This window comes from Notothenia coriiceps, unplaced genomic scaffold (genome assembly GCF_000735185.1).
Source record: "Notothenia coriiceps isolate Sejong01 unplaced genomic scaffold, NC01 NC01_scaffold00009009, whole genome shotgun sequence".
Lineage (NCBI taxonomy): Eukaryota > Metazoa > Chordata > Actinopteri > Perciformes > Nototheniidae > Notothenia > Notothenia coriiceps.
The window spans coordinates 113,179-120,173 of NW_011341710.1; the positions used below are offsets into that span (position 1 = coordinate 113,179).

The following is a 6,995-nucleotide window of genomic DNA, read 5'->3' on the forward strand; positions in this document are numbered from 1 at the left end:
CACTCCGGTCGGCGCCTCGTACAGCGCGCGGCACGAACAGCGGCGCGCAAAACTAATGCAGTAGTGTTGTTGTGCAATCCAAATGGTTTGAATATCCACCGTAAACAACAACAACTTCCGGACCGACATATGCAGAAATAAATGTGGAATAAACAACTCGGATGACCGGATCTCTACAATACGTCAAAATTTCGTGGAACCGAAACAGAGCTTACGTGAAACAACACATAATAGGATGTCTCTTTTCTTTTACGGTTGAACTGAACCTTTAAATTACATGACATACGTTAAGTTTTCACGTATATAATATATTATATACTATATTATATACAATATATATATACAATAAGATATCACTATATCATATAATATATATATATATGATATATTACACTATATATCATAAATTACTATTACCCATATATATGATATATATATCATATATTTGTGTATGTATGGTATGTATATAATGATATAATCTATCGCTACTATTATTCGCTTACCTATTGATGATAGATAGATATAGAATATTATATAATAAAGATAATTCAGTAAAAGCCGGAAAGCCGTACAGCCGGGTTGACAAAGGATAAAAGTCCATAGCCAAATTCGGTTGTTAAAGGGGTAAGCCACGTGGGGATCGAAATTACATGAATGAACCCCGTCCAAGTGTTTGTTGTTTCCTGTACTAAATACAAACCATTACCGGAAAAATCTTTGTGGGTTGTGAACATAATGTGTGGGCATGGGTTAGACCTGGATTTCTCAATTATGAATTAAGTCATACCTTGGAAAGTCCACTGACGGAACATGTTCATAAGGGAGGAACACTTCGATGAGACTTATGAAATCTTCTATGTTATAAATAGTCATGTTTTATAATTTTTTGTCGAAGGAGTGTTCTACTGTCCCCTTTGAAAGGGTAGTTGGAGTAATGTGAGTGGTGCCATCGTGTGTCTACCAGGTTATGTCCCGGCTGTATTGTTCTTGGGTGTTTTATTAGTAGTCGACCACATCACATTACGTCCCCGTGCGACTGGGTGGCGGTGGGTATGGGCTTGGAGTGTCGGAGAATGTACCTTGGAAGACTACTGTCCGTTGGTCGACTCTGTGAACCCCGAGACGGGAACGGGTGAAACACAGCCCCAATGTGGGTGGTTTCCTGCGGTCGCCTTCACACTTCGTCACTTCTGTAGCTCGTTGTGATAGACAGACCAGTGGTGTACGCTCATACACACACACCCAATTCCAGGTCTCTTACATTTAGGGGTGAAGTCTATCCGATCGGCCGATCCCTAACCGTAAATCTTTCGTTTTACATATAAGCTTATAGTTGGGGGGTTTTTTGCCAATTGGGTTTACATGTATCGGGATTATTTCTTTAATTATTTTTACACTTTAAAAATGTTTTTTTTTTTTTTTTACATAACTTTTATTTATTTATGCTCAAGTGGTGATCCCTTGGGTTCAGGCTAACAGTCTACATAACTCTGAGCCACTCAGTGTCAACTTGTCAACTGTCGATTACGATGTCGGATATCGACGTCCGATTTTTATTGAACCAAAATTTACTTTCTCCTCTAGTATTGGCTTGTGTGTGTGCCCAATCCCATTACCATTGGGATAATGTTTGTCTCTAGTTGTGGTTGGATATTGTCCCGATACGTGCCTTACGTCGGATAAGTTATGAGTAAGAACAAATTCTTATACTCGTACACGATCTACGAGTCCCCTCTCCCGCCCACGCCTCTCTCAGTGTTAGTCGGGTCGCATCCTCTTCTGGAGAGTCGACCTTAAACCCGTATTCTATTCCCAACTCAGACCCCGGACTAGACACCCATCCTCTCCTCCTCCGCGTCGTCAGATAGTAATCGAACTTGATCGATCTAGACTTCCTAAACCTGTAATTGCGCCCCTTTCATATTACATATACACTAGTCATATTGGTCGGCGCTCTTCTCTCCTAGTGTGACGCGAGACGGGCGACTACTCTCCTGACCTACTCGCCTTCTTTTGTGTGGAAGCGAGTGGTCGAATCGGTACCGGATCAGTAGTAGGTGAACTTTACTAGGAAAACATTATACATTTTTTAATCCGATGGGGAGGGTTTCTTTTGTTAATTTGTATCAGTATTTTGAGTATAAGCTTGTGTGACCTTTTTAAAACTTATTATGTCTTTATAGGTGATTTTAGCAAGGTAATGATCGGGCTGGAGTTGTAAGTTCGACCCATCCAAGAGACGTTATTTCTCGTCTGCCGCTTGGAGATATTTCAAAATATCAGAGAGAGAGGCGCGGATTGCGATTTGTAAAACGTGTTCAGCTGACATTTCTCGAGGGGGTGTAACTGCAAAGACTTTCACCACTTCGGGATTACTCCACCACTTGAAATCAAAACACCCGGACAAATATGCGGAGTATGATCAACGTAACCCTGTTCTCTAAAATTCGGTGAAAAGCCGAATGGGCCTTTTTAACCATTTTCGGCCGATAATTTTCGGTGGCCGAATATTCGGTGCATCCCTAATTAAAGCGGTTATCAACTTGCTTGATCAAAGCATCCTGCTCTATAACACCAGCCAGCATGTTAATGTGGTTTTATAAGACCAACATGATGTGGATAACCCCTTTTACTTATGACGTAACCAGCCAGAATCCTGTGTGAATCAGCTCCCCTTCTGCATGTCTGCAACCTCATGTCATGATGATGGCAGTTGGCAGAGAGATGCCAACATCAGGCCCATCAACACACACATGCTGCTATGATTTCTAATGACCTGAATGACTGCAATTCCTCATTGTTGTTTGTATCACATACTTAGAATTTTTACTGATTCTTAGAAATCTGAACAGCAGCAAAAGCATCACTTGGCATCATTTATTTTTTGTTTCCTGCCTTGTTCTTCCTGCATCCCTCTCAGTATGTGCACACTGCAATCCACATATTTATTTTTAATATCATTCTTCGCCCTGCTACTCGCTCAACACAAATGGCAGCAGTTGAGTATGACGTTCCCATCTCCTTGGCAACACTGTAGGCTGGTTTGTGTGTGTGTGGTGAGGGAAGCGGGAGGGAGTGTTGAGGAGAGAACTGAGGAAACATAAGAGAGCCATGGGTGGAGGAGGAGAGAATGGGTCTGTTTTAATCTGGTTTATTCATAAGCCCCCCATTTCTGGCTCTGATTCACAAATTGTCCTGCAGCCGCTCCCTGCCATTGCTATGACATTGGTCCGCTCAGAGATTGCGATTGACACTCTTTCTAAAACAAACCCATTCATTCTTGTTGTGCAAAAACACACTTTATATGTATAAGCTAGCAAAAGGAGATTTTTTTTTCAAAGACACTGTCAGGCATCTGCCTTCAGTGCACAGTTTGGCTGTATTCTGTGATGCTGTTGTGCTGGCTTATATAAGCAGAGCGAGGTTGGGGCATGTGGGTGTCCTGGTCAGTGATGTGTTGTAATGCTGATGCTGCTGCCGATGACGCCCTTGCTGTTGCATTGCCTGGGTCTCCCCACACTGGGAATCCCTGCCCAGTTTGTTCACTCATCTCGTCTATCCGGCAGCACAGCAGTACAGGCAGGGACATGCATGAATGGCGCTCATCCGTGCTGCATGCATTCAATCCAACAATCACGCCTCTGATGCCTTTGTATTCACTTGTGCTTCACCACCTCAGCATGCATGTGCTGAGCCTACCTATCATTTTTAATTCAACACAATGTATGCAGCTGTTGACCCTGTGATACCAGATGATGTAGGCTTGTAGGACATATGGATTCCTTTTCATCTGTGTTTGTGTTCTGTACTGCCTAAGGCATCTTAGTAACAGCTTCATAGCAAGAATTTACCCCAAAGCTGCTTGCAGTTCTGTCTTATCTTTTTCCATGTTGGAAAAATGGGTTTAATGATGAAAATGACAGGATGGAAAATAGAGAATACTATTAATGAATAGTATATGCTTTGTTGGTGAAGATACAGTTGAGATACAAACTACAAAAGGGTTTTTAGATTGGAAGTTTGAATAACATGAGCTTGCAGCTGCACAATAAAGGAGAATGAGGGTTTGAAAGGGAATAGTTGAGTGTTTATGTTTTATGTTCAACCAAAGCTGGTCAGAAGAATGTACTATCATCTTCTAAGTGTTGCTGCTAGTTTAAATTCTGGGGAAGAAACCCATTTTTAAATAGTTCTCTCTCAGAAAACACCCATTTTCCATTCATAAAGAGTGTTGCCCACGCTCTAGAGATCTGCAGCCCTGTGGGCTCTGAGCTTTCTGATGCTTTGTCCCCCTCCCTGCTAGAAGCAGCAGCAGCAGCAGCAGCGATGAGTCACTCGGTGTGTGAAACATGACGTCATTCGTGTCTTCCTCTTCTGTTCTTGTTGTCCAGGGCTCCTGACTGGAGGACAGACCATGCTGCTGCACTGAGCCGCAGGGAGAGAAAAGAGAGAGGCACCCCGGAGGACGCTGAGGTGGTGGCTGGCCTGTTGGTGTGCCCCTCCCCCTTGCCTGACTGGCTAGCTGCTGCCTCTTCAGTTCACCTGATCGCTGTAAATATTGCTGCCTTTCTTTGTTGTGCATGTGGACCATCTTTATTATTGTTCAACTAAAGATGTGTCTTTTGTCATGATGTCACGAAACTGGAATTTCTAACTTCCATGCAGTAAATTATACGATATCCATATATATTATACCCTTTTTGATACACTAGGGGAAAATTGAAATAAAGTTGAAGAACATTTATTTTTAAATTTGTGTGTCGCGGAAAGAGGAGGGAATCTATGTATTGAATAATCGCTATATCGTTTTTAAAACCCTTCGTCTTTTGGAGTGAGTTTGCACCTTGATAGTTTTTCATTTCAAAACTTATGTTGATAAGATAATATTTGATGTAGTTATTCATCCATGTAGTATTGTATATATGTAGCATTCATGTAACACAGTCAATTCGGATTTTTAATAAAGTTTTTAACATTTCTTTCTTCTGGGTGCTGTTTCCCCTCAGCCCCATCCCGAAGGCTGAGGCTTGCTATGGACTGCGCTTCGCCCCCTGCTGCAGCCCAGCCCAGTACACTACCTTAGTGGGTTCCCCTATCTTCCTGCGTGGTTCCCTCCAGACTCACTGTACGGAGTACAGCACAGATCTGGTACCCCCTACAGGTAGATATTATATTACTGTACACTTGCACACATACTGTATGTTTCTTTCTCTAAAGTTATTAATTGTCAAAATCTTAATTTGTCAGAACCTTGAATTCTCCTCTCTTTTCTCTTGATTTTTTTCTCCCAGCCACTCCTGGGTTCTCCACCCCACCCCGTCCCCTACTCCCAGCCTCTCCCCTTCCTTCCCCTGAGAAGATGTCGGTGAGCCTGATAACAGACATCCAGCAGGAGGGAGAGAGTGGGCCGCTCATCGAGCCCTGCAGTCGAGGAAAGACCTCCCCTCTGCCACAGGGAACTAAAGAAGGGACAGGAGAGGGCCTGGAGCCGGAGGACAGTTCCCCACAGGATGCACAGGTGAGGAACTGATAACATGAAAGGGCCAGTTGTGACATTTACAATATTTATATGATGTGTTACAACAATGTGTTTGTTTGATAATTGAATACAAAGAAGGACATTAGAATGAATTTAAAGGCTCTGCAATAACTTTACCTATTACATTAATTCTGCCCTTAGTTAAATCTATAGCTGCTGATTTTCTATGTGTATTCAATGTCCAGTGTTATTATTACTGTTAGTAAAATCATATATTTCTCTTGCAGAAACGGGCTCCCAATCACAGCCATGGAAGGAAAAGGGCCAAGGTAAGCCATCTCTTGTAACTGTTTTTGTTATTTTTTACAAAACCAGATATTTTCTAATATTGCTTGCTTTGTATAAAATGACCTCCATTACTAGCCTCTCAACCACGGTGCGCTTCCTGTTATCAATGGCTTAACATCTTAAGTCCCTTTGGAGGGTTAAAAGTAGTACTGTGAATGACCTAACCAATCCACAAGAATACAAAAGAGTGAATAGGCTGATTGTGCTCCCTTCACTGCATGCACCTGTTCTTTAATGTATTTAACCATTTCATATTATTTATTATTAACAAGATGCTCAGAAGTTCATTTACATTTTTCTCGCAATTCTTTTTCTCTACTGCCTAATTCTATCAATTTCCTTTGAGCCGTGCTTGTTCTAAGAAGACCTTGCTGACTTGTATCACTATTCTCACCTTTGAGCGGGGGACTTTGAAAAACTGACATTTTAAATCCATAAAAACAACTAAATTTAGCCTTACATGTAATATATGTATATGTGTATATATATATATATATATATATATATGTATGTATATGTATATATATAGAAATTAATATTGACCTGTAATGTAAATACATTGTCAGACTGTGATTGTTTTGGAAAAATTTACTAATACACCCTGTAAAATTATTCCAATATGCGTAATTAACAAAACTCATTCTTCTTAATTTTATTTTTTTTATCAGTAAATAATCGTGAAAATTAGGATAGAACAAGTCCAATGTTTTACGGTTTTCTGTTTCCCGATGTTTTGTATAGAACCGAATGGTGCACTGTTGTAGAAGGCACTCGGAACAGGAAGGAAGGAGGAAGGAAGTAGGAGAGTATAAGCAAGGAAACTCCTTGAGAGAAGGAGGAACAACTGCCTGTCGACTACACTTCTGACCTTATTAAAGGAGCCTTTTGGTGTAGGTAACGATACTCTTTCAACATTGAAAGGTAAAAAGAAATAAGGATGAATTTCATATCGAGTTTTACGTCTGTGAAAGGTAACGTCCTCCTTAACGTCCGATCCGACTGTGCCACTTCTCCCTTTCAATCTCAATCCCCAATGTCTTTATTTGTCATGGCTAAGACCTGCCAGCGTAGTCACCTCTGCCTGGCCTCTGAGGAGTGTATGACGGGTCTGAGGCATGGTCGAAGTCGAACCGTAATCTGACTTTGGTTTTTAGTTTATATTACTATA

General features: G+C 41.3%; 1 protein-coding gene and 1 long non-coding RNA gene across 2 annotated transcripts in view; both read left to right on the forward strand.

Annotated features, from left to right (window-relative positions):
• r3hdm2 (R3H domain containing 2) overlaps nucleotides 1-6,995 on the forward strand; it is a 38,786-nt gene that overhangs the window by 6,081 nt on the left and 25,710 nt on the right. The gene's annotated exons all lie outside the window — the stretch shown is intronic.
• LOC104945014 (uncharacterized) lies at nucleotides 4,396-5,812 on the forward strand. The gene is made up of 4 exons (XR_798292.1): nucleotides 4,396-4,551; nucleotides 5,007-5,161; nucleotides 5,292-5,518; nucleotides 5,767-5,812. It is a non-coding gene; the product is annotated as an uncharacterized lncRNA (long non-coding RNA).